General features: G+C 41.0%; 1 long non-coding RNA gene across 1 annotated transcript in view; it reads right to left on the reverse strand.

The window, feature by feature from the left end:
* The window catches only part of LOC117526417, a 28127-nt gene extending 25069 nt beyond the window's left edge, over positions 1–3058 (reverse strand). The window contains exon 1 of the long non-coding RNA XR_004565282.1: positions 2571–3058. This is a non-coding gene — a long non-coding RNA (uncharacterized LOC117526417). The remainder of the gene's footprint in view (positions 1–2570) is intronic.
* Positions 3059–27116: the final 24058 nt, after the last annotated feature.

Consider the following 27116-nt stretch of genomic DNA (forward strand, 5'->3'; position numbering starts at 1 on the left):
TGCACTCAAATGAAAGGGTTTCTGATAAGGAAATTGATCTGAACTCAAAGCATCAAAGCACACACAACCACCAAAGCTCCCTGATGTGATGCAGGTGATGCTAATGAGCATCTGTGTGTGTGTGCGTGTGTGTGTGTGTGTGTGTGTGTGTGTGTGTGTGCGTGCGTGCGTGCGTGTGTGTGTGTGTGTCACAAGAACATCTGTGTGAGATGTATCTGAAAATGGCACAATCAACATGCTGATGACTGAAAAGATGAGCGTGTTAAAAGATGCCAACATAGCCCAAAATAGGATGCTCACTTTTATTTATCAAAACCAAAAAGTTTAAAAGCCAAATATGCAGTAGTTATTTCTTAAAATTTTGCAGACCTACTTGTTCACTTTCTGACTCCAGTTATCTGATGAATGTCCTGCTAATTTCAGGGAATTTGATTGAACAAGTATGATTATGTAAGTCTTAAAGTTGCACAGCTTTAAAGAAGACAGCAAAATTATTTCACATTCATATCAACTATTTGTATCTCAAAAATCTCAAAAATTTCACCTTAAAAACTTACAATTATAAAAATATTTAGACAGTGAATCACCAGATTTATGTGGAATAAATAGAAAGTAAATAATAATAAAAATAGTAAATAATAATATTCTAAATAATATATGAGTTATATACTGCAAACACTCAAAATACACTGTAAATCATTGGATAAACAGTTCACTTTTGGGCAGGACATCTATTCATAAATGCCTGTTGCCCCAACTCAACTAAAATTTAATTAAATTGAATTACTGTACATTAATGAGCTTTGAGTTGGAGCACATATTTATTAGATGGAATTTCTGCCCAAAATTGAACTTGAGTTCATCCATTGAGTTGTTTTTGAGTAAACCCTTTGTTGTGCGATCATCTGTTTCTATACAGATACTGTAGCTGAATAATCTTGAATGACTGAGGACCCTTCAGCTGAGTAAAAATTTCAAGGCAATCAGGGAAATAGCTTTCAGTTCCTATGTTTAGAAAAACAGGACATTTTTCACACTTTAACTGCATCTGAGAGGGTTAAGCTCTTTAGTTTTTGAGCTATGTCACCTTAAATATTTATAACAAAAACTATGCACAGAAAACTGAGAGAATATTGCTGTCGGTGAAAATGGGATTTAATATGTAAATGTAAGAAACTGATCATCAACCATCATGCTATTTTTGTGAGGGTTAATAGTGTGTTACTGTATAAATACAGTATATTGATGTGTTTTTGTGTTGCTGTTATGGACCAGGCTGCCGTAGCATCAGATTAAAGTTTAATAAAGATGTCTTGTTCCTCACTCCTGAATGGGTGGATGGATGTGCTGCTGGAGGTGACATTGCATGTACTGAAAGCTAATTTCCAGAACCACAGCCCTGTCATTCAAGACACTAACCTTCATTGGTCTGATAAATGCACCATCAGACCTCTACTTTTGTCCTTACAGATAGTAAAGTGGGAGGGACAAGAAGCAGTCATTGTCACAGATGCGATCATGTTAAATGAGGAACTTGCAGATTCATTTAGTGTTTTTCCTCATCATTGTGATCCATTTATCATTCCGCTGATGTCACCTGAAACCGTGCAAGAAACAGCATGAAAAACAAATAAGAAAAAAAAATGTGGTAAGTCAGGTAACGCCAGTGGTCTTGACCAAAGAACTACTGCTGGGTAATAACTAGTTACAAATTCTATCAGACACATTCCGTCCCTTTTTAATGTTAATAGCAAAGACTACAGCAGGAATTTTGGATCTATATGATGGTATGACTCGTAATGTGCATCAGAGACACCATACATAATCTTTTTCACTTTTATAGCAAGTAGGTAGATCAGAACCCCAAAATAGAAAATACACTATTTCAATTTAGTTTATATAATGCCAAATCACAACAAAGCTGCCTCAAGGCCCTTCACACAAGTAAGGTCTAACTTTACCCTCCCCTAGAGCAAGCACACAGGAGACAGTGGAAAGGAAAATCTCTCTCTGATGATATTGAGGAAGAAACCTCAAGCAGGCCAGACTCAGAGGGGTGACCCACTGCTTAGACCATTCTAACAGTTACAAGTTTTATAAAAACAGAACATAAACAAGACAAGGTGAATTTAATGAGAAGTCCATGCAGGCATCCATTCCACAAGGACAACATGAAATTTAACAAATATTTAGCAGTTACTTGATATATTTTAATTGTTTCACCTAGTTGTGGCAGATAGATGGTTATTTTGGAGAGGTGGGGACTGGCCAGTTGTCTGCCTGGGTGGTTGCTATCTAGGATCCAAGGTGGGCTCATGGTGCATGCTCCCAGACTTGACTTAACTCCATTGATATTATTCATTCATTTATTTTCTATAGCAGCTTATTCCAATTAAGGGTCACAAGGGGTTGGAGTCTATCCCAGCAGTCACTGGGGGAGAGATGGGGTACAACGTGGACAGGAAGTCTGTCTTGTATAGCGCTTTTCTGGACACTCAAAGACACTTTACAAACCAAAAGAAAAGGATAAAAACGCTAAGAAAAAAACACATTAAAAATCAGGGCTGTACATTAAAAGCTAACTTAAACAGATGGGTTTTGAGTTCTTTCTTGAAGGAGGGGAGGTCGGGGCAAGCACGGAGTGGTTGGGGCAGTGAGTTCCAGAGGGTAGGGGCAGCGATGGAGAAGGCTCTGTCTCCCCAGGTTCGGAGCCTGGTCCTACAGGGAAAGGACAAAAGGTTTGTGTCGGAGGAGCGGAGAGAGCGCGATGGAGTGTGGCGGTGGAGGAGGTCAGTGAGATATGTGGGGGCCAGGTTATGGAGGGCTTTGAAAGTGATCAGGAGGATTTTGAAGTGAATGCGTTGAGTGATGGGGAGCCAGTGGAGGTTTTGTAGGATGGGGGTGATGTGTTCTTGAGTGCGGGTGTGGGTGAGGAGACGGGCAGCAGAGTTTTGTATATACTGTAGTTTATTGAGTATTTTGGAAGGTAAACCATAGAGGATGCTATTGCAATAGTCGATTCTGGATGTGATAAAAGCATGTATAAGGGTTTCAGCAGCAGAGAAAGTGAGGGATGAACGGAGACGTGCGATATTTTTCAAGTGGAAGAATGCAGTCCGGGTTATTTGTTTAATGTGTGGGTCAAATGAGAGGGTGGGGTCGAGAAGGATTCCAAGATTGTGGACAAGGGGGGATGGAGTGAGTGTAGTGTTGTCAAAACAGAGTGAAAAATGGGTTGATTTTGTGATGTTTTTAGGGCTGATGATGATGATGTCTGTTTTTTCAGTGTTTAATTTCAAGAAATTGTGCTGCATCCAAGTTTTTAACTCAGACAGGCAGTGGGTGAGGGTGGAGTGAATGTTAGGGTTTATGGATGTGGTGGAAATGTAAAGCTGTATGTCATCAGCATAACAGTGGAAGTGGAGACCATGATGACGGATGATACGTCCGAGAGGGAGGATGTAGAGAATGAAGAGGAGAGGACCAAGTACCAAACCCTGGGGTACACCTTGAGATGGGGGGCTATGGAGGAAGAGCAGCGGTTAACGTGGATGAACTGTTGCCGGTTTGTGAGGTATGATTGAAGCCAGGAGAGGGCGGAGCCGGTGATGTTGAGGGAGGTCTTGAGGCGAGACAGGAGGATGGAGTGGCTGATGGTGTCAAAGGCAGCGGTGAGGTCCAGGAGAATGAGAATATTGAGATGGCCGGAGTCAGAGGAGAGGAGGAGATCATTGGTGACTTTGAGAAGAGCTGTTTCAGTACTGTGTTTTGGACGGAAGCCGGATTGGAAAGGTTCAAATAGACTAACGGAACTGAGGTAGGTTTGGAGATGATCAGCAATGACCCGTTCTAGGATTTTAGACAGAAAGGGAAGGTTGGATATAGGCCAAAAATTGATGAAGTTATCGGGGTCAAGACCAGGTTTTTTGAGAATGGGCGTGATAGCTGCCAGCTTGAGAGATTGTGGAACAGAATCAGAGGACAGTGAGGAGTTTATGATCTTTGTAATCAGTGGAGAAATTATGGGGAGACAGGTTTTAATGAGGGGGGAGGGGATGGGATCCAGGGAGCAAGTGGGGGTTTTAATGCCAGATAGTATTTTTGTAAGCTGAACAGGGGAGATTTTATACAGGCCTTGAAGCATATTGGAGAATAGAATGTTGACTGTCTGCTGCATTTGTAGACTAGCAGCCTTGGGCTTGGTGCCAACCAGACCCAGGCTTTGGAAATGAAAGAAACACACACAAGGTAATTTCAAGCTACATGTAACTTCAAAGCTACACATATGTTTGTCCATCCAACATACATACATCCGTCCAAGCAGTCACTGTACAAAAATACGCAGTGATTTAACTTTGTATAGCATTGAACAAATGTCAAGGTCACAAACCAAGGTCAAACATTTTGTCCCAGTGGTTTTATATATAGGAGATAGTTTGAATGGCTATGTTGATAGTGTAAGTTCTACCAAGAAGACTCAGGTTTCATTCAGATTTGCCTCATCAGCAAAAGCTGTATATCTAATAGGTATCAGCTGGTCCTCTGTCAGTCATCAACTCATGACCAATAGGAAATCTACAGATTATTTTAAAATGTCAGTTCTAACTAATCTCTTTGCTGTTTCCAGTTGCTGGCCAGAAACACTTCCTCCTCCACCCCACCATACAAGTTGGTCCCTGTCTGACACCTGGGGTAAGATCTCCTCCTGCCTTATTGTGACAGAAGTGATCAATGTTCCAGTTCACTGTCAAGACTGGGACCTCCTCCAAACACTGTTCCAACATTCACTACAATATCACTTTGAATTCAGTCTAACTGTTTCAATTCTCCTGAGTCTTCATGGTGGATCTGGTTGAAGATACACATACGGTTTTAATATGTATGAGACACTAATTTCACTGTTCTATTGGTCACATGGCTTTGCGTAATGAAATATCAAACTCATTTAGATTAATTATTTTTAATGTGTGCCCCAAGGAAGACTGTTGAGTCAAAATGTGCTGGTTCTTTTATAATATATCCTGGAATAAGATAAGGGATTTTTATTTTTTTAGGTCAGACTGCCTAAGATGCCTTTCTTTTGGACTGCCCCTTGTACGCCAGTTGTCTTTTTGCTAAGACTGAATGGACAGTCATTTTTGTGAGTTTTGAATAGACTGTTGCGCTTATCCTTGTTGAGCACCTGATTTTTATTGATGTTGTTTTCTTCACAGTTCTTTTGATGAATTGGCTATAGATACACATACGTATATTTACTGTTAAACACTAATATTTCAATTCAGTTTAATCAGCTTATAATGCGCCAAATCACAACAAAAGCCACCTCAAGGCGCCTCACACAGAACAATTCAACAAAAAAATTAAATAATTAATTAAAAATGAATTTAAAAATTCCAATGCATAATTTAAAACAGAAGTAAAAGAATAAAACAGATAAAAAATGAAAACTATTCATAAGAAAGAGAATAAAAATGGGTTTTAAGTCTTGACTTAAAAATGTCCACAGACTCGGACTGCCTCACAGTCGCAGGAAGACTGTTCCACAGTGTGGGTGCACGGTGAGAAAAAGCTCTTTGACCCGGTGACGACTTCTTCACCCTGGGAACACAGAGAAGTCCCGCATCCTGCGACCGCAAAGCCAGGGCCGGCATGTAAGGTTCCACCAGATCAGCCAGATAAGACGGCGCCAGTCCATGAACAACTTTATAATTCAGTAACAAAAACCTTAAAATCTGCTCTCACAGAGACAGGGAGCCAGTGCAAAGATGCCAAAATGGGTGTGATCTGTTCAGACCTTCTGCTACGTGTCAAAAGTCTGGCGGCAGTGTTCTGAACCAGCTGAAGACGCCTAATGCTGGACTCTGGTAACCCTGAAAATAGGACATTACAATAATCTAGTCTAGAAGAAACAAAAGCATGAATCAGGGTCTCAGCATCAGCCATAGACAGGATGGGGCGGATCCTCGCTATATTTCGCAGATGAAAAAAAGCAGTCGGTCAAAGGACAATGTGGGATCAAAAATTACCCCAAGGTTCCTCACTTTGTCCGTATGATGGATGACACACGAACCTACCTATATGAAGACATATGTCTTGGTCACATGACCTTTCACATCAGAAGATCATAAAAGTTCAAACTCTCATTATTTTTTAACTCAGTTTTCAGACAAGACAGATTAAATATGATGGAAGGGTTGTGTGTTAGTCAAGAGCAATAAAGTTGTTCAGTTTTGGGCAGAGGTGAAATGTCAGTGTCACACAGAACCACATATTACTGTATTGTAGAATCACAAAGACAATAAGCACGAGTCTGTGTCAAATGTGGAAGATGTGGGCTTTGCGTTTATTGTGGTTCAAGTGTGAAATTTGTCAGAAGAGACAAAAGGGAGAGAGATCAGAGTAAAATATATCTTAATCACAAAGATTAATCATGTATAAGCCCAAAAATTACCATAAGAAGATGAATAAATGATGGCATAGTTAGACTCCCCTCATCATCTGTGACACAAGACTCCCCGGCAGTAAAATGTACATTATTTTTGAAAAGAAAGCATCTATGCAGCACAACTGCTGTGCAGTAAATAAAGCCTCAAACTGCCTGTTATACTGAGTCATGATGCTGCTTTTAGTGGCTGTTAGTCAAATCATTTCAGAGATGTTTTCCCTTCAGGAAAGTGTAATTGATGTACATGTATTTAGGCAGAGATGATCCTCAATAAACCATCATCAGTGTACTGTTGATGGGACAATTTAAGATATTCTAATTTATATGCAGTTACTGATTATATGTTGTCATACCAAGAAGAAGCACATTTTAACTGTGACTGTACTGTTGTATTAGTTGTCAAAACTGTGTTTTTAAAAAGGGCAAACCCAGAGAAAAGCAATTCCCAACATACAAAGAAAATACTTTCTGAAGACCTGATCGACTTTATCGAAATTCTGGGTCTTTTAGTGAAGCTTAGGGCTAGTGGCCGGCGATCACATTAGTATTTCTTCTGTTTTTCTTGTTGCTTAATGCTGACAAATTATACTGTATTTGTTGTCTTTCCGGTGCCTGATTCTGTTTTTTTTCTCTCTGTTTGAGGTGCAGCTTCATCCAGAGATGGGTGTGGTGTCTACTTCTACAACTTTCCCGTCCTGTGCACCGGTAAAATTTCCTGTGTATTCGTTTTGTAAATTGTGTCGGTAGCATGTTGCATGCAGAGAGTCACCCCTTTGAGTCTGGTCTGCTTGAGGTTTCTTCCTCAAATCATCAGAAGGAGTTTTTTCTTACCACTGTCACCTGTGTGCTTGCTCTGGGGGTTGTTAAGGTTAGACCTTACTTGTGTGAAGCGCCTTGAGGCAAATTTGTTGTGATTTGGCGCTATATCAATGAAAATAAACTGAAAACTGATGTCAGACTGTGTGTTTGTTGCTTTTCTGGTTGAGAAGATGGTAAGGGCTACAGCAGTCTGGTATTTGACCATAATGGCCTTGATCTTCACCAATACGACTGACCTCTGACTGATCTTTCCAGGGCAATTGCAATGTCCACCTAAGAGTGAACTCAGTAGGTGACAGAAGCGAGAGGTTTTCTGGCAAGGGAACAGATCTATGCACATGGTGGTATGGGGCTTAGTGGTCAGCACTGTTGCCTCACAGCAAGAAAGTCGTGGGATTGATTCCTGCCCTTTCTGTGTGGAGTTTGCATGTTCTCCTCGTGTCTGCATGGGTGTCCACCAGGCACTCTGGTTTCCTCCCACAATCAAAAACACGCTTATTTAGGGTCTGCCATTTTCTCTGCCCCTGACCAAGGCAGCGTTGAACTGTGGCTGTTCCTGGTAGTTGGATTGTGTCTAACTGTAATTAGGAAGGGTTAAATGCAGAGGACAAGTTTCATTGTATGTATGTATGTATGTATATATGTGCAATGACAATAAAGTTTCTATTCTATTCTACTCTATTCAAAACATCAAAGCATGCAAGTGAACAAGGTGCTCAACACCTCTACCATATCTGTCCAATCAATCTCCACTGCTTCAACAAAACTTGCAGAGCAAAACTTTTTAATGTTATGAATGGTTTTAATGGCATTAATTTGTATGTTTCTTTACCCATTTTTGTAAATATACGTAGGAAAGAAGATGATAGAGCAGAAGTAAGTGACAGACTTCAGACAGTCAACAGCAATATTATCTCACACGCTGCTGTGGTTTTTCAGCAGTGTGTCAAATGCACACAGATGTCTTCCAGTAACTCAAGTGCAGCCAAATTTATAAAGTTGATGTTTATTGTAGATGCTAGTGCAACCATGTTGCAACCAAAGTTGACCAGGTATGGCTGTAGTGTTGTAGAAATGCATACATAATTGGCATTTCCAATTATATGTAAACTTGCTGGACTGTCACATGAAAAATAAATACATTTTTAAAAACTACTGTTCGTGGCTATCTGCATAGGAATCAGAGCAAAACATTAAAAAAAATAAAAATCTCATTAAATATTATAAGATCGGTTTAGGAATGGAACTACTTATTCAGCTGTATAAATGACTTCAGTGGTGCATAATTTATAACAGTTTCTACTCTGTAATAGTAAAAAAAAAAAAAATAAATAACATTTATTTATATAGCACTTTCAGTTATATACACTAAGTCCTGCACAAATTAAAACACAATAGAAGATATATAGCACCATATAATTCATATGCTCAAAAAAAAACCTTTATTTCATTTAAATCAAGTTCCGCTGACAGAGAATAAGAACCATGAAAAAGCATTATTCAGCTCAACATATCAAAGGGCTGATGTGTTTAAAGGTTTTTATATGTCATATTTTAGACATAGTTTACTGAGCAAACTTGTAGGATATACATTTGCACAATATGCAATTATTTCTAATTCCTCTGTCCAAAATAAGTCAGCAGAAATGGGAAAATTGCTTTCTCTCAGAGGAAACCGGGCATATTGACCTCCTCTCTTGTTCAGTTGTTGTATCTTGTCATACAATAATTGCTCCTTTTAAAAGTTTTCAAGGTTGGAGAGAATCAAATATTCACATTGGTGAGTCATGAGAGACAGGCTGATATTAATGCTTCTTCACTGTCAAGCACCACCTGCAAGTCTTCTGTCTTTGTGTCTTGTTACAAATGAGGTAGAACCTGTAATCCATCCTATAAATCCTTTGAACAGCAATTTCACACGCAGCAGCATTTCTGAATATTTTTTACTCTGTTTGTGCTAATGAGGTGTAATTCTGTGCATTTTGAATTAAATCTGCAGTACAGGGAAATGATTGCCACATTTAATCTTTTAGCCAGGAGAAAATCATCCTTTTTTAGCAGTGTGAAATGTCATTGACCATCATTGCCTGCTTTGATCCTTTCATGGTAGGATTTAAAATTGTGATTAGTGCTAAATGTACCACTTGCGTCTTGGATCCTAATCAAACCACCTGTTTTTAAAGGACATGTCGCACTGAAATCCTAACAATTTAGATTTAGACTGTTAGTGACCATCCAATGATCCACCAGAGGACATTATGCGCATGCATAATGTCTCATCGCAGCTCTGCCTTCAGCTCAAATTCTGTCATGATTGTGGCACAATAGGTAGTCCATTATCTCCTGAAAATAGTGTCTTCTGAGTTTGTGCACTTTGTGCACTTCTGTGATCGGTATCAAAGTATACAGCATACAGCTACGGAGACTTCCAAAAACAAAGTACTTGTGAGTACTCAGGTGTTTCCTACAGGTGACGTAGATACTAGAAGCGTCCCAGCGTGCGTTTCAATGGAATGTAGCTGATAACGTTAAAAACGGAGGCACAGATTCATTTCAAAGTTTACACCAGTGAGATGTTGTGTCCTGACGACTCGTTTTTAAGTGATAACTGTTAATTTTGATGCAGCTGTGAGAAGGTTTTGTGCACCTGTGGCCAAGCGTAAAAAACGCAGCCTGTTAAAAACACTAATAGGTGTTGTATATGACTGTGAAAAATCGAATAAATAGATATATGTGTGTCATCATGTTGCCTGTACAAATGTCACGGAGACATACCACATCCATTAAGCGACAATAAATGGCTGACACGCGGGTTAAAACAGCTGTTAGGCTGTTTTAAGACTGATGTTGTTTTGAGATTGAAAGTTTTATGAAATTTGAGAGAGTCTACAAGCTTAATTCTGATTATATATTGATCAAATTCAGCCAGAGGTCCGTCTAAATTGGGGGTTAAAACAGCTGCTGCGCACACACACACACACACACACAAACACACACACTCAAAGTAAAAAAAAATACTTTCATTGAAAGCTCCATTGAAAAAAACACAAAGCAAAAGATGAAAAATAGTTAACATTCCACTCACCCCAGTGTAAAGATTTACAAATTAGTCCACAACAAAAAGAACAATTGCGATCGCCGGCCATGGAACGGTCCACTTGTCCCCACTCTGATCCACAATCAGAGATCATTTTCAAGTTCCACTCGGCCAGACAATAATGTCCAGGTCCACTTGCTCTCAGGTCCTGATCGCGCGATCCTGAAAATAGTGTCTTCTGAGTTTTTCCAATACGAGACATACATCTGCGTGTCCAGGCACGTCCGCAGTAGTAAACCAGCAACTGTGACACAAACAGCAGCGTTACGACAAAATCCGACAGACTCTGAAAAAGTTAAGAGTTATCTCCTCTGTAAATCCGAGCCACTGCTTTCAAAGAAAAGCTTTGTTATCAGACATAACTGCATTCGTTTCCCTCTGTCTGTCTCTGTCTGGGATGCTTCTGGTTTGCTATTAACTATGTCACACGCAGAGAAATATTGAGAATTGCAGAGTGAGACGTTTTCCAGAAATGCACCTGTTATCTCACTTCAAGAGAGGAATAAAAAAACATCAGAAACCATTCATTATGAGCACATGTGCGCATGGAGACTTACAACCATGAGTACTTTGATGTTGTGTTGCTAACTGGGGCGTTAAAACACATGCAACATGTCCTTTAACACTGAGGCCCCTTTTGCTGAATATTATAGAATTATGGCTGGCTACTTTAAGTGGACTTGCAGTGTTTAACTACTTCTGGACAAAGCCACTTTGGTGCAAGGGTTGCTGCCAAATTGTAGGGTGATTTCTAACTTGTCATTCTTTTCAAAATCAATGGAAAAAAGTGTAATGCAGAACTATTATGTTAAACAAGTTTGAATAAGTGTTTCACAATCACTGCCTAAATGTTTACAGTCACTTTTTAAACTGTACTTTAGTCATATGTTGATATTCATATATGTATACGAGCGTAGGCTGAAAAGTTCTAAAGCCTAGTTTACACAGACGGTTTTGTCGGCGGGCAGTACGTAGACCGAAGTTCGCGGTAGATCCGGCTGTTTTCGCGGTGGAAAGGGGCAGAGCATTTCGCCGGCGTTTTGGCCGCCGTACTATCCGCAAATACGCGGATAAAACGCCGCTAAATCCGACAAATAAAGCAGCGTTTTGACGCCGTAGCATCCGGCACACGTCAGGCAACGGGGGTTAATGCCCAGTTCTATCCTTTACAATCACAGGTTAAGACGCACGTGAGAACGGCGGTGTTCTGCTGCCGCCAATAACGCCCTGTGTGCCGCTGGATTTATTCAGGCAAATCCTGCGTTACTCCAGGAACTTTTCCATATAGGCACCGCCCCCAGAGTATAATAGGCTGAAGTCTCTGTCACTTCAGGGGGAGGGAGATCATCCTCAGCCTTTTCTTCTCCTTTCTTTCCCCCTCCACCACAGGGCTACCCTCTGCTTCTGAACCAGACCTCTTGGTAAGTCCTTGCCGCTGCCAATTTTCTTTTAGGAGGCATACTGGAGCTTCTCTGCAAAAATATCTGGAGCTGGCCGCGAGTGAGAGGCCTGCATGCAGCGCGCTAGTGTTTTTATATTGACCGCCGCCTATCGGCCATTTGGAACACCGTTAACCGGGAGGTGGCGTTTAGAACGGCGTACTGTCCGCTAGCACTGCTGTTTTGTCTGCCTCTGTCACCGGTTAAAACGCCTTTGAGGACGCCGATGTGGGCTCTATCGCCGTTTTACACGCCGTTGATTAGGGATACAACGCCGGCCGCCAATTACGGCAGTGTAAACTGCGGCACTACAGGAAGGGGCAGGATGAAACAGCAATTAAAAAATATCAAACGCCGTTATTCGTGTTGTCTCCGTCATCACGCGAATTCTCCGGGAGTGCTCCCGGAATTATTCGACATGTTGAATACTTTTTTCGACGATTCCCGATAAAGCCGTAACTAAGCCACGCCCCCTAGTGCCAGCGTTAACAACAGCGTGTGATCCTTAAGACGGCCGAAAACTCTTCCGGGATGCTACCGGGAGCTCTTACCATCTATGTGTAAACGGGGCTTAAGGCTCCCCATGAAGGAGTAATGCATTAATTGCATTATAGTGAGCCTTAGAACTTTTCAGCCTACCCTCATGTATATATATATATATATATATATATATGTATATATATATATACATATACGAGGTCTGTTAGAAAAGTATCGGACCTTTTTATTTTTTGCAAAAACCTGATGGATTTGAATCACGTGTGATCGCATGAGCAAACCTTGAACCTTCGTGCGCATGCATGAATATTTTCACGTCTGTCGATTGCGTCATTTGCTGGTAAGCAGCCTTTGTGTGTGGACGTGTGTAGCGCTCTGCGGATTTTCATTGCAAGGAAAATGATGGAATGACTGGAGCAGCGGCGCATCAAATTTTGACAGAAACTGGGTGACAGCCAGGTGGAAACCATTCGGAAGATTCAGACGGCTTTCAGTGACTTTTCAGTCGTGTGACTATCTGAGAAATTGTGGAAGAGGTGGGCATGTCACAGCATGTTCTGTGAGACTTCAACACGAAGGTGCTTTTGCTCTGCCGTCAGCAGCAGCACAAATTTCACGCCACTCTTTTCATGGCCAAATCTTCTGTCACAGTGGAATATACCAAAAAAGTGCTGATGTCCACCTCTTCCGCAATTTCTCAGATAGTCACACGACGGTCCCGCATCACCACTACGTTCACTTTAGAAATGATCTGGTCATTTCAGCATGTTGATGGCCGACCGGAGTGCGGCTCGCTCTCCACCGTTGTGCGGCCGTCTTTAAACCGGTTGTACCGCTCCTTAATCTGTGTGATGCCCAGAGGATCGTCACCGAAAGCCGTCTGAATCATCCGAATGGTTTCCACCTGGCTGTCGCCCAGTTTCTGGCAAAATTTGATGCAGTAGCGCTGCTCCAGTCGTTCCGCCATTTTCCTTGCATTGAAAATCCGCCAAGAGCACAACACATGTCCTCACACAAAGGCTGCTTGCCAGCAAATGACGCAATCGACAGGCGTGAAAAAATTCACGCATGCGCACGAAGGTTCAAGGTTGGCTCATGCAAGCACACGTGATTCAAATCCATCAGGTTTTTGCAAAAAATAAAAAAGTCGGATACTTTTCTAACAGACCCCGTATATACATACATACATACACACACACGCGCACACCCTCTCACATACCTCCATTTTTTGCACTACTCCATATAGTATATATCAGTATACAGTACATATTTCATATTTCAACAGTTTTGTTTGTGTGGTGTATAAGATGTCTTGTTTTTCTTTTTTACTCTGGTGCAAATTTCATTGTTTGTACAATGACAAGAAAGACTATTCTATTCTAAGATGTGCCTTTACGATCCATGTTTAAAGGTACACACACATTTAATAACTACACACATTAAAATAGTGACCAGGTGGATTCCATGTCATTGTTGCTGTTATGAATGCAGCTTATGATTGTATTTTGTTGGTGAGAACTGAGAGCTCTAGCATTTCTGGTAAAGTACGTTCATTGCTGAGGGCTTTTTATAGCAAATATAACTCTATATTTTGTTACAGTGAAGTGTGGTGTACCTCTGTGTTCCTGTGTCTAGTTTCACAAGAGCCTACCACCAAACTCACTGTGACCTTGTTCTGAGAGTTGAAGCAGAAATAGGAGTAAAGCTGGATTAAATCAAACAATATGTGACATTCAAATCTAGCCATTGGCCGGTTCATAGTATATTTAGATCACTCCAGGGGTCCATGGATCCATTTAGCCGCATCTAAAATCAATTCTCAATTTGAACTGGTTAAATGTTGAACTGGCAGTGGTTTAGCACTTAGCACTGTTGCTTCACAGCAAGAAGGGCTTAGGGTCGCTTCCCACCTGATCCTTTCTGTGTGGAGTTTGCATGTTCTCCCCATGTTTGCGTTGGTTCCCATAAGATGGTCCAGCTTCCTCCCACTTTCAAAGACATGCAGGTGAGGTGAATTGGTGAATGTGATTGTCCAACTATAAGTGGCCCTGCGATAGATTGGCATCATGTGCAGGGTGTATCCTGCCTGATGCCCGATGACTGCTGGGATAGGCTCCAGCCTCCTGTGACCCTTAATTGGAGGAAACAGGTATAGAAAATGAATGAATAATTGATGAACCCATACCGTTAACCTTAGCTATCTTGGCAACTTCAAGATAGGTATGTTCAGGGTTCATTCATCCCACAAGCTTCACAATGGTCTTGTTCATGTTCCACCCCGTTGCCCAGCTGAGAGATAGGCAGAGTCAGGCAATGCCAAGATGATGACATTTAGAGCTGCCCCATATAAGTTCACAACCCTGCCTCAGAAAACTGACGGGTGACATCATTGGGGATTTGTCACATACATGTATACAAATGTTCATTTGGATCATGTTTGTTTTTTTACGTGGGGGTGGTGTTTGGGTGGCAGTAATCCAGTGATGTGTTTGGTAACCATCGATTACACTTACTCACACACACACACACACACACACACACACACAGGATTTTAACCCATTTGGTCTGAATCATTATCTGAATTTGTCTCATTGATTTTTTTTTTTTTTTTTTTTTTTGAAGAAAACTGAATAATAACAGCTTTTGATGATTTTATTTAATATTCTACTTACAAATAGACTGCAGTGGAAACTACTTCTTTGGCAGAGGTAACATAATAAGGTAGAGGTAACAAATTCTATGAGGTTACAGATTTTTGAAAGAAAAGCTGCAGTATGTGCAAGCACTAAAACACACTCTAATTTTAATATATATTTTTATTTAATTATATATATATATATATATATATATATATATATATATATATATATATATATATATATATATATATATATATATATATATATATGCTGCCAGGTGCTATTCTTCCACTGAGCTGCTCCTTTCTTCACCTCCTTTCACCTCCCTCCCTCCTGCTCCTGACGGCACACCTGCTCTCCTTTTTCCATGACTACTTCCATCTGTCACTTTGCCTCAACTTCCTGACAGGTCGTCTCAACTTGCTCTCACAGTTACCACCTGTCTGCTTTGTCTCCTTTATTATATATTTGTAACTTTGTGTCTGGGTTTCACCAGCATCAGCCTTGCTCCTTTAAGAAACTACTGAATCAGTCATCTTTCAAAATGCCAGCTGTTGTTTGCTGGTGACGTCAAGTCAGGTCAGTTGGCCATTTTTGAGCCGCCTCTTTCCTCTCAGTCTGCGTTTGTGTTTGAACATGTGTGCATCAGACCAGACAGTAAATCACATTTATTTGGACTACTGCAATGTTCTATTTTCTGGTTTACTAGTTTACCGCAGTCCAGCATTAGGGTTCTCCAATTGGTTCAAAATGCTGCAGCCAGACTTTTGACAAGAAGCAGAAAGTTCGACCACATTAGATCCATTTTGGCATCTCTTCACTGGCTTCCTGTCCCAGTGAGATCAAATTTTAAGGTTCTGCTACTAGTCTATAAAATTGTTCATGGACTGGCACCTCCATACCTAGCTGACCTAATTAAACCTTATGTACTGAAGTTATTGTACTTGGCCCCACAAATCTTAGAAACATGGTGTCTAACCAGATCCTTACTCTGGATGGCATTACCCTGAGCTCTAGTAATACTGTGAGAAATCTTGGAGTCATTTTTGATCAGGATATGTCATTCAAAGCGCATATTAAACAAATATGTAGGACTGCTTTTTTGCATTTACGCAATATCTCTAAAATCAGAAAGGTCTTGTCTCAGAGTGATGCTGAAAAACTAATTCATGCATTTATTTCCTCTAGGCTGGACTACTGTAATTCATTATTATCAGGTTGTCCTAAAAGTTCCCTAAAAAGCCTTCAGTTAATTCAAAATGCTGCAGCTAGAGTACTGACGGGGACTAGAAGGAGAGAGCATATCTCACCCATATTGGCCTCTCTTCATTGGCTTCCTGTTAATTCTAGAATAGAATTTAAAATTCTTCTTCTTACTTATAAGGTTTTGAATAATCAGGTCCCATCTTATCTTAGGGACCTCGTAGTACCATATCACCCCAATAGAGCGCTTCGCTCTCAGACTGCAGGCTTACTTGTAGTTCCTAGGGTTTGTAAGAGTAGAATGGGAGGCAGAGCCTTCAGCTTTCAGGCTCCTCTCTTGTGGAACCAGCACCCCTTTGAGTCTGGTCTGCTTGAGGTTTCTTCCTCAGAGGGAGTTTTTCCTTACCACTGCTGCTCTGGGGGTTAGTAAGGTTAGACCTTACTTGTGTGAAGCGCCTTGAGGGAACTCTGTTGTGATTTGATGCTATATAAATAAAAATAAATTGAAAAAAATTTAAAATATGTCTGACAAGCACCCAAGCATCTTATGGTTGAAAATAAGATGATGCTGTACACTGTGGAGATTTAAAAAAAAATCTACTTAAGTGATGTGGTGAGAAGGTAGGGATCATCCTGTCCATCTGTATGTTCATCTGTCAAGGAATCTTGGAGGTGAATCTCCTCCAAAAGCAGAGGATTTCAACTAAATTTCATACAATGGCATGAAGATATGAAGATGTGCATGAAGGAAAATAAGTCTGGTACACCATCATCAACATCTAAGGTGACAACAGGATGTCTTTGATGCTAGATCTCTTCAGACGATCCTTCAAGACCGCTGGAATGACTATCTGTCAAATGAGCTGTTACATAGGGGATTCAGACGTCATAGCTAACTTCATTTTCATGTTTTTTAAGGACACCATATCCTTCATTTGTATAGCAACAGTTCCAATTTGTAACACTTGACACAGTCTGAGGAAAAGCAAATCATGGTAGAATTTCGATACATGAATGATTACATTTTGACATAAATTACATATATACATACAGTGAAATGTGTATTTTATGGTTTGCCTACAGAAAATCTAAAATGAACACTATGTAGGTATTGATGGGTGACAATACTGATTTCCAGAATTCCTATGCCCTGCAAATTACAAAAAAGGATTGGTTTGGTTTGAATAGATTTTTTTACAGATTCACACAGGTAACAACTGATGTTTGTTGAAATAAATTAAATCAAACCATCACACTGCAGCACATTGTTTTTGGCAGGCATTTGAAAAAACCAACATCAAACAGAGATTATTTTCCATAGCTGGGTAAGAGGAGTCTTTCATGAATCAAAAGAGTAATACTAAATAGTATATTAAACAGCTTGCCAACTCTATAGCATTTATCTTTGAATTCTACCCACACTGAGCGATGGAGGAAGAAAAAACCTTTGTATTTTTTCCCCTGTAATCTACCTCATTAGTGAGGCTCGAGAATTTATTTTAGTGTGCTGTAGCAGCTCCCTACCGAGTGCTTTATGAAGTTAATATCAAATAACTTACCTTGAACTTTGCAAAGAGTATTTGTGGTGCTCTGGTTTTCCTCCTCTTTCAGTCATTTCTGAAAAACATTCTTTGTGCATTAATATGCAGCTATCATCTTCTAACCCTTGGTTGTCTGGGGTTTTTTATGTTGTATGTTTGATTTGCTCTCTATGGCTTTGAGTAGACTACTTGACCTTAATGAAGCTTTTGACATGACAGATCATTGCATATTGCTAAACAGACTAAATAAAATATTTTGGCTTTTTCAGTCAGGCTTGTTCTTGATTGGCATCATATCTATCAAACTGAGCACAGAGTGTCTTGTATAACAGCACTAATTCCAGATTCTCTGCAGTGAGGAATTGGGTACTTCAGGGTTCTATTTTAGGTCCTTTGTTATTTTCAATTTCAAAAATAACTTGTATTGTCAGATACACTGAAGCAATGGAATAACCTTTCACTGTTATAGTGCTGGCACTCAGCTTTACATGCCCACAAGTATAAATATTCTCTCTCATATTGGGAATTTCGAGAATTGTCTGGCTTTAATGAAAAACAAGATGTGATGTAATGTCCTTCAAATAATTTCAAAAAATACAGACATGACAGTCACAGAAGCACAGACACCACTATGATGAGTAAGTGACAAAGCTAAATGTCTTGAGTTGATCTTGGATCAATAATTGTCCTTTGATTTATAGCAGGGGTGGGCAACTTGTTCCAGAAAGGGCCAAGTGGGTGCAGGTTTTCATTGCAGCCACTGACTCCACCAGGTAATTTCACTGATTAATATCACTTTGAGCAGATGGAATCAGTTAATCAGTGAAATCATCTGGTGGAGTCAGTGGCTGCAAAAAAAAAAAAAAAAAACCTGCACCCCACTGGCCCTTTCTGGAACAAGTTGCCCACCCCTGATTTATAGGGTATTCAGAAAGTTTTCACAGATCTGCACTTTTTTCACATTATTTTATGTTACAGCCTTAATTCCAAAATGGATGAAATTCTTTTTTCTCCCCCTCAAAATTCTACACACAATAACCCATAATGACAAGGAGAAAAATGCTTTTTGGAGATTTTTGCAAATCTATTAAAAATAAAAAAACAAATGAAGAAATCACATGTAAAGAAATATTCACAGCCATTTCCATGAAGCTCAAAACTGAGCTCAGGAGCATTCTGTTTCAACTGATCACCCTTGAGATGTTTCTACAACTTAATTGGAGTCCACCTGGGGTAAATTCAGTTGATTGGACATAATGTGGAAAGGCACACACCTGTCTACATACAAGCTCCCAGAGTTCACAGTGCATGTCAGAGCACAAACCAAGTATAGAGTCAAAGGAATTGTCTATAGACCTCCAAGACAGGATTGTCTCCAGGCACAAATCTGGGGAACATTTCTGTTGCTTTGAAGGTCCCAATGAGCACAGTAGCCTCCATCATCTGTAAATGGAAGAAGTTTGGATCCACCAAGACTCTTCCTAGAGCTGCCCAAAAACTGCCAAAAGATCAACATGCCAATCTTGTGGTATCATATTCAAGAAGAATTGAGGCTGTAATTGATGCCAAAGATGCATCAAAGCTTGCACTTTAGTGAAAAAGTGGTCTGCTTGCACACATGTACAGAGTTCTGCCAAGTGTTTTGGAGATGTTGCAAAAATATTTTTCATCCACTCAGTTTTTCTATTTTTTAGGGTTGACTGCTGATGTAACTAACTATGATTGTGTGTGCAGCTCCGGTGCTTACTGCTTAGCATTGATATAATGCTACCCAGTCGATGGGTGTACTTTAAAAAAAAAAAAAAAACACTTCACCTTCACAAGGATGCTACCAAGCCATGGTTGGAGATGACACCGGTGACACTTTTTTGGGGAACAATTCAATTTGATGCAGTTCAACTTGGCATGATGTGATGCAATCCAATATAATTCTTTGTATAATGTTGATATTTATTTTTCATGATCAATTAAAGTAAGATTGAAGGGGAGAGTTTACAGTAGACAGTAGTGAGACCAGTTATGCTGTACCGCTTAGAGATCATGGCGCTAACAAAAAGACAGGAGAGGCAGAGCTGGAGGTGGCAGAGCTGAAGATGTTGTGATTCTCTTTGGGAGTGACAAGAATGGACAGGATTAGGAATGAACATATCAGAGGGACAGCTCAGGTGGGACGGTTTGGAGACAAAGTCAGAGAGGCGAGATTGAGATGGTTTGGACGTGCAGAGGAGGGACCCAGGGTATATAGCAAGAAAGATGTTGAGGATGAAGCTGCCAGGCAGGAGAAGAAGAGGGAGGCCAAAGAGGAGGTTTATGGATGTGCTGAGGGAAGACATGCAGGTGGTTGGCATGACAGAGGAAGATACAGAGGACAGGGTGAGATGGAAATTATTGACCTGCCATGGCGCCCCCTAATGGGAGCAGCTGAATGAAGAAGAAGATTTAAAGTAAGAAAAAAGTGCCATTTTTTTCCTTCAAATACACATTTCATGAAAGCCCATGGACATTCTTCAGGTAAGTACTACTGCATGTTGGTACTGAATCAACTCACCACTGGGGGCAGCGCCACATACAGTGGCAGGAAGTGCAGCATACAAGAAGCCCAGAAGAAGAAGCTGGCTGTTGTTGGCATAGAATAACGTTCCCATTTTGAACTGAACATAAAGTTCAAACAAGAACATTACTTATATCACCTTCCACTATGAGACAATTTTGTTTTTACTTTGAACTTTTATGAGAGTTGAAGACAAAAAAGTAGCATTGAAACAACTCAATCGATTCCATCCATCCATCCATCCATCCATCCATTTTCTTCCGCTTTATCCGGAGTTGGGTCGCAAGGGCAGCAGCTCAAGCAAAGCCGCCCAGACCTCCCCATCCACACACACGTCCCCCAGCTACTCCGGGGGAACCCCAAGGCATTCCCAAGCCAGCCGAGAGATGTAGTCCCTCCAGCGTGTCCTGGGTCTTCCCCGGGGCCTCCTCCCAATGGGATGTGCCCGGAACACCTCTCCAGCGAGGCGTCCAGGGGGCATCCGGAAAAGATGCCCAAGCCACCTCAACTGACTCCTTTTGACGTGGAGGAGCAGCGGCTCGACTCCGAGCTCCTCCCGAGTGACTGAGCTCCTCACCCTATCTCTAAGGGAGTGCCCAGCCACCCTGCAGAGAAAACTCATCTCGGCCGCTTGTACTCGCGATCTCGTTCTTTCGGTCATGAGCCAAATCTCATGACCATAGGTGAGGATCGGAACATAGATCGATCGGTAAATCGAGAGCTTTGCTCCCCTACTCAGCTCTCTCTTCACCACGACGGTCCGATACAGCGACTGCATCACTGCAGATGCTGCACCGATCCGTCTATGGATCTCACACTCCATCCGTCCCTCACACATGAAAAAGACACCGAGATACTTAAACTCCTCCACTTGAGGCAAGGACACTCCACCGACCTAAAGAGGGCAAAGCACCTTTTTCCGGTCGAGAACCATGGCCTCGGATTTGGAGGTGCTGATTTTCATCCCGGACGCTTCACAGTCGGCTGCAAAGTGCTCCAGTGCACGCTGAAGGTCCTGATTTGACGAAGCCAACAGAACCACATTGTCAGCAAACAGCAGAGACGAGATTCTGTGGTTCCCAAACCAGACCCCCTCTACACCCTGGCTGTGCCTAGAAGTTCTGTCCATAAAAATAATGAACAGAACCGGTGACAAAGGGCAGCCCTGGTGGAGGCCATCGTGCACTGGAAACAGGTTTGACTTGAGTTGAGTTGAGTTGAGTTGAGTGTTTAACTCAATCGATTCCTGACATTAAAATCCAGCCATTGAATGTTTCATAGTACATGTAGATTGATTCAGAAGCTGTATCAGTGTAGTTAAATGTATTACTTTAAAATCATTTTTTTTACTCATATCACCTGCTATGCCCTCAGTTATTTATGTAATAAAGGGTTCAAAATGTGTATGGCTTAATTATGTTTGGTGACCTAGGCACCCCACTCCCCACCCCAAAAAAAACTAACCCATTTGTCCCATTTCAGAGTTTGTTGGTTGGTAGGCACGTCAGAGACCCAGATATGTGCACAAACATGGAAAAAGTTGGTTTTTCATCATGTCTCCTTTAAATTTACTTTTAGTTTCATCCATCACTGATCATTTGCTTGTCAGGCTTGTGGCGGGCACTGGCTGACCTGATCCAGGACCTGTCAGGCCTGGAATGGATGGCACTGCTCCTATCAGTGCATGCATGCAGTTCAAATGAAAAGACGAATTCCAGCCAGCAGTAAAAAAATATGAAGGCACAATACCTAATTGTTCATTCTCTGCCTTCCTTTTCCATTACACACCACTGAACTCCTATTTTACACTCACTTCCAGAGGCCCACAGTTCACGGGTTTTGATCACAGCTATTAGTAGTCACCTCAGCTGGTTGGCTACCTCTTATGTTTGTTGATTTCTACACAGTATAGATTCAGCGCCCGGTGCTGTTTTGATCTGTAAGCTGTGCCTCAACAGCAGCTCGCTTAAAGTCCCACACTTCATCTGTGACCCTTTGTCTCGTCACTGTGCCGTTACTGTAAAAACTGATGATATTACACGGTGACAGGTGGGGTGGGAACTCAGAATTTAAAGTGCATTTCATTCACATGTCTGAATGTTACTCTTGACCTGTCTCAGATCTTGAGATCCTGAGCTGCAGGCGTGGAAATGCAATACTGCAACATTTTAGTGGGGCATCAAAATTTCCACTGTGCTTTTGAACCATGACGCCATACAAAAGCTGTGCAGAGCTAAATTTCTACAAAAAAGGAAAAAAGGAGTCAATAGGCTTTTCTGCTCGTGACTGACGAGCAGAAACTGAAACTGATGCTGAAACTGATGCTCTGTCCCAAATCCACCAATGCACCAAGCAATAAGCTTTCCTCTGCTTGATGACATTGTATCTTTGAGGGCAAAGTTAATACACACACACACACACACACATATATATATATATATATATATATATATATATATATATATATATATATATATATATATATAAACACACACAGGGATCTTATATAAGGGAGCAGGTAATATTTGACATTTGTGATGCCTTAGCACACCTAGTGCAGCAGATAACAGAAAATTTACAGAGGAATCCTTCAAATCTGGAAAGAAGCACCAAAGTTGGCACAAATACTCCTTAGACATTACTCTTTTGAAAAAACTGAGTAGCCACATGAATTTTCAGTAGGGGTCAATTGAAGAATTACACAGGGGTCAAAATTTAAAAATGTTTCAATCATATTGAAAGCTATACCACATTATTTGTCTGATCACAACGATACCAAAAAGGTATAGTGTGGACTATCTATGACTGAATGTTATGGAGTTATGGGGTAAAAACAGCAAGAATGGTAACAAAGGTCAGCATTAGTTTGTACAGGGGTCAGATGTTAAAGTTGCTCTAAATATTGTAAAATGTGATGCAAATTACTGGTTGAGTTAATAGGGTTTTAAAAAGAATAGTTTGCACTATGTGGCATGCTTAGTTATCATGTTACAGGGTAACATACGAGGTCTGTCCAAAAAGTATCGTACCTTTTTATTTATTTTTTTTTTAACTATATGGATTTGATTCATATGTTTTCACGTCAGACAAGCTTGAACCCTTGTGCACATGCGTGAGTTTTTCCATGCCTGTCGGTGATGTCATTCGCCTATGAGCACGCCTTGTGGAAGGAGTGGTCCCGCCCCGTCGTCGGATTTTCAATGTCTGGAAATGGCGGAATGATTTGGGGTTTTTTTCCATCAGAATTTTTTCAGAAGCTGTTAGAGACTGGCAGCTGGAAACTATTCGAAAAATGTATCTGGCTTTCAGTGAAAATTTTACGGGCTTCACAGCGAATAAGGCCTGGTAGTACAGCTTTAAGGACCCCTTAAAGCTGCGACAACACGGTACAAGCCACCGGACCATTTCTGAGCTGATGGCTCTGTGGATACGAGACCGTCGTGTGCTCTTTCTCTGGTTATCACAAGAGCTGGACATCAGCCATTTTCCGGCAGATTTCACTTTTAACAAGAGATTTTGTCATGGAAAGCCATGCGGAGGCTTCGCGCGTCACGACCGATTCGCTTTGGAAGCGAGACAAAGGAACACCTCCGTTTCGGCGTGTCAGAGGACAAGTTTGGACAAGGCCAGCTCTCCACAATTTCACTGATGCTTACTGGACTGGTAAGCATTGAAAGCCAAGATAGACATGTCCAAACCATCCATCAGCTCAGAAATGGTCCGGTGGCTTGTGCCGTGTCGTCGCAGCTCGGAGCGCGGCGCACTGAGCGTCCTTAAAGGGGTCCTTAAAGCTGTACTACCAGACCTTATTCTCTGTGAAGCCCATAAAATTTTCACCGAAAGCTTCGAATAGTTTCCAGGTGCCAGTCTCTAACAGCTTCTGAAAAAATTCTGATGGAAAAAAAACCCCAAATCATTCCGCCATTTCCAGACAATGAAAATCCAACGACAGGGCGGGACCACTCCTTCCACAAGGCGTGCTCACAGGCGAATGACGTCACCGACAGGCGTGGAAAAACTCACGCATGCGCACAAGGGTTCAAGCTTGTCTGACATGAAAACATATGAATCAAATCCATATAGTTTAAAAAAAATAAAAAGGTACGATACTTTATGGACAGACCTCGTATGTCACATGTCATAGAATCCATTGGACGGCGACATTGCTCTACCTTTACCTTGCAGACCAAGCATTCAACACAGTCAAAACTATTTCATTTATTAATCCTATTAGTTCAACCAATAATTTGCACCACTTTTTACCAAAAATGGAGCAACTTTAACTGAAATTGACCTTTGTCACCATTCTTGTTGTTTTTACCCCATAACTCCATAACATTCAGTCATAGATAGTCCAAACTATACCTACCTGGCCGCCTACTGAAAATTCAAGTGGCTACTCAGTTTTTCAAGAGAGTAATGTCTAAGGAGTATTTGTGCCAACTTTGGTGCTTCTTTCCAGAAATGAACAATTGTTACAGTTATCTGCTCCACTAACCCCAAAAAATTGAAACAAAACAGTGAGCCCAGATGTGTTGATTTAACACTTCTTTCTTTCCAACAGCAATCATAACTGTAATCCAGCCATCCACATCTTTTTATACATCTCTTAACCTGGCCAACAAAAATCAGCTTTCATACCTGCAGATGGTGGATAACATTTTGAATACTTTTATGATTTTCTTCAATGTTCTACAAATCTGTATTTTCCAGAGTGTAGGGGATTTGTGTGTGTGTGTGTGTGTGTGTGTGTGTGTGTGTGTGTGTGTGTGTGTGTGTGTGTGTGTGTGTGTGTGTGTGTGTGTGTGTGTGTGTGTGTGTGTGTGTGTGTGTGTGTGTGTGTGCGATTTTGAAGTTTGAGATGTCCTGTGCCTTATACCAAGATATCATGCATTCTATATTAATAATAACAATTTATATATGGGTTTTTCCAGTAATCAAAGTATGGTGCAAAATTAACTGCAATATTAAAAGAATAAATGCCAATAATAAGTACGTGACAACAATGCAGAGAAAATCACGATTTCTAGAGCTGGTAATACAGACAACAAGGGGCAACTTATATTCTGGAAGATACAGTAATATCTTGCCATATTTGTTTCCTTTTATAAATTGAATCTTATGCTTCCAATGTTTCATCGAATGAGACAAAGCAGATGTAAAAAATGAACTCTTTCAACTCAGGTTGGACTGAGAGGACCCAGTTGACCAAAGGTGAGATGCCACTCCACCTAACCATGTGATTTGTCAGAAAAAAAAAATGTGATCTACATTCAAAAAAAAAAAAATTAGCATCTATGTTGTTGCACATTTTGTCATGGATATTGAAAGGTGCACTTTCAACAATTAGCTGATTGTACTCGTACAGGTGAAGTGTGTCCATGAAGTCGCTCCCATTTCAAGTTCATGTTTTGCTGATAGCAGAGGGAGTTTCCACTTGCAGGCAGCAATAACTGGAACTTCAGGAACATTTATCATGAATCCCTGGCTTGATGTAACTGTAAAATGTTGATAAATTGTTTTTGCACAATATAGTTAGACGCGGGTGTTGCATATGCCTTTTAAAACAGTAACATTATAAAATAAAGAGGAGGACACAGTTTTAGGGAACATTTTAGACCATAAAACAGGAATTGCTGAAGCAGGCTGTCAAAATGACAGAAATGTGGCCGGAGCATTGAATTAATAATTCATTGCTCCCCCCAAACGCCCTCAATTTCCATCCTGCTACTCCAGAGCTGACTTCATGTCAAGAGTGGATGCCAGAACATGACAGCAATCATCAGCCCACAGAGCAATTATTTTGTTTTGATGGAGAGAAGAGTGTGTGTGTGTGTGTGGGGGGGGGGGGCTGTCTTAACATTCCAATAGATGTTTGCAACATACCTTCACAAAATTTAGGGGAAAAAAAGGGCCATTACTTTTATTTTGATAGAATCCCAGTACATGGACCAATTTGAATGATCTTGACTGGGGAAAAAAAGTAGATTTGTGACTCTGTAGAATTGAGAACTAAACATTTCCTGAGGCCCACCAGGCGTTTGTATCATAGCCTGCAGATGAGTGTCCACAACTCCCCATGAATTCTACACCAGTCCATCCCAGGTTCCTTCTCCAGCCAAGGCTGGCACCCATTTACAGCTTGTTGGACTGCAATAATGCAGAAAAAGTGTCCTGTCCAGTAACGCAAGCAAGTAGCATGACTGCCAACTTTACCAAGGTCCCCATACTGGTCAACAACACGCTTGGCATGCTGAAGTAAGGCTGCTTGAATTGAGGAAGGCCTTGTTGGAAGCCATCTTGGAAAATGGCTACCATTTCAAAAATTTGAGTGGTTTGTGGATATTAGGAGCAAAGCCTGAAGGCATTTGTGCTAAAGATGGTGTTTGTCCCACCATTTGAAAGATTCCTCTGAAAGATTCTGTTATCTGCTACACTAGTTGACTGATCTTGCTCGCAGAGACTTTTTTTTTAGCAGTGTAGTTTTTGGAAAGAGTACCATATGGATCTTTCATGAAAATTACCTCCCCATCAGTCTATATCCATGATGTTGCTGATGGAGGGTACACATGGAACTCTTTGTAATTTTTGTTTCTTCAGACAGGCCATGTCTGGGACCATGCTGCACACAAGACAGTTCTGTGGTGCCTTGTGCCCTGCATGGCAACCATCCTGGTAGACAAGGACCCATGCCCACCACTCAAAAGTAACAGTCTACCTGGTACAAGCAGGTGCTCACTGAGTGTCCCTTCGCCTTTCTTCACCCACTGGGGTCTCTGAGAGTGAGGCACCTGCGTGCTGGATCATGCCCAGAGAAACTTGTCACATGGTTAATATTTTGTAGCAGATGATCTCACAATAAAAAGCGATATGTGTCATTCTTG

This window comes from Thalassophryne amazonica, chromosome 15 (assembly GCF_902500255.1).
Source record: "Thalassophryne amazonica chromosome 15, fThaAma1.1, whole genome shotgun sequence".
NCBI classification, from domain to species: domain Eukaryota; kingdom Metazoa; phylum Chordata; class Actinopteri; order Batrachoidiformes; family Batrachoididae; genus Thalassophryne; species Thalassophryne amazonica.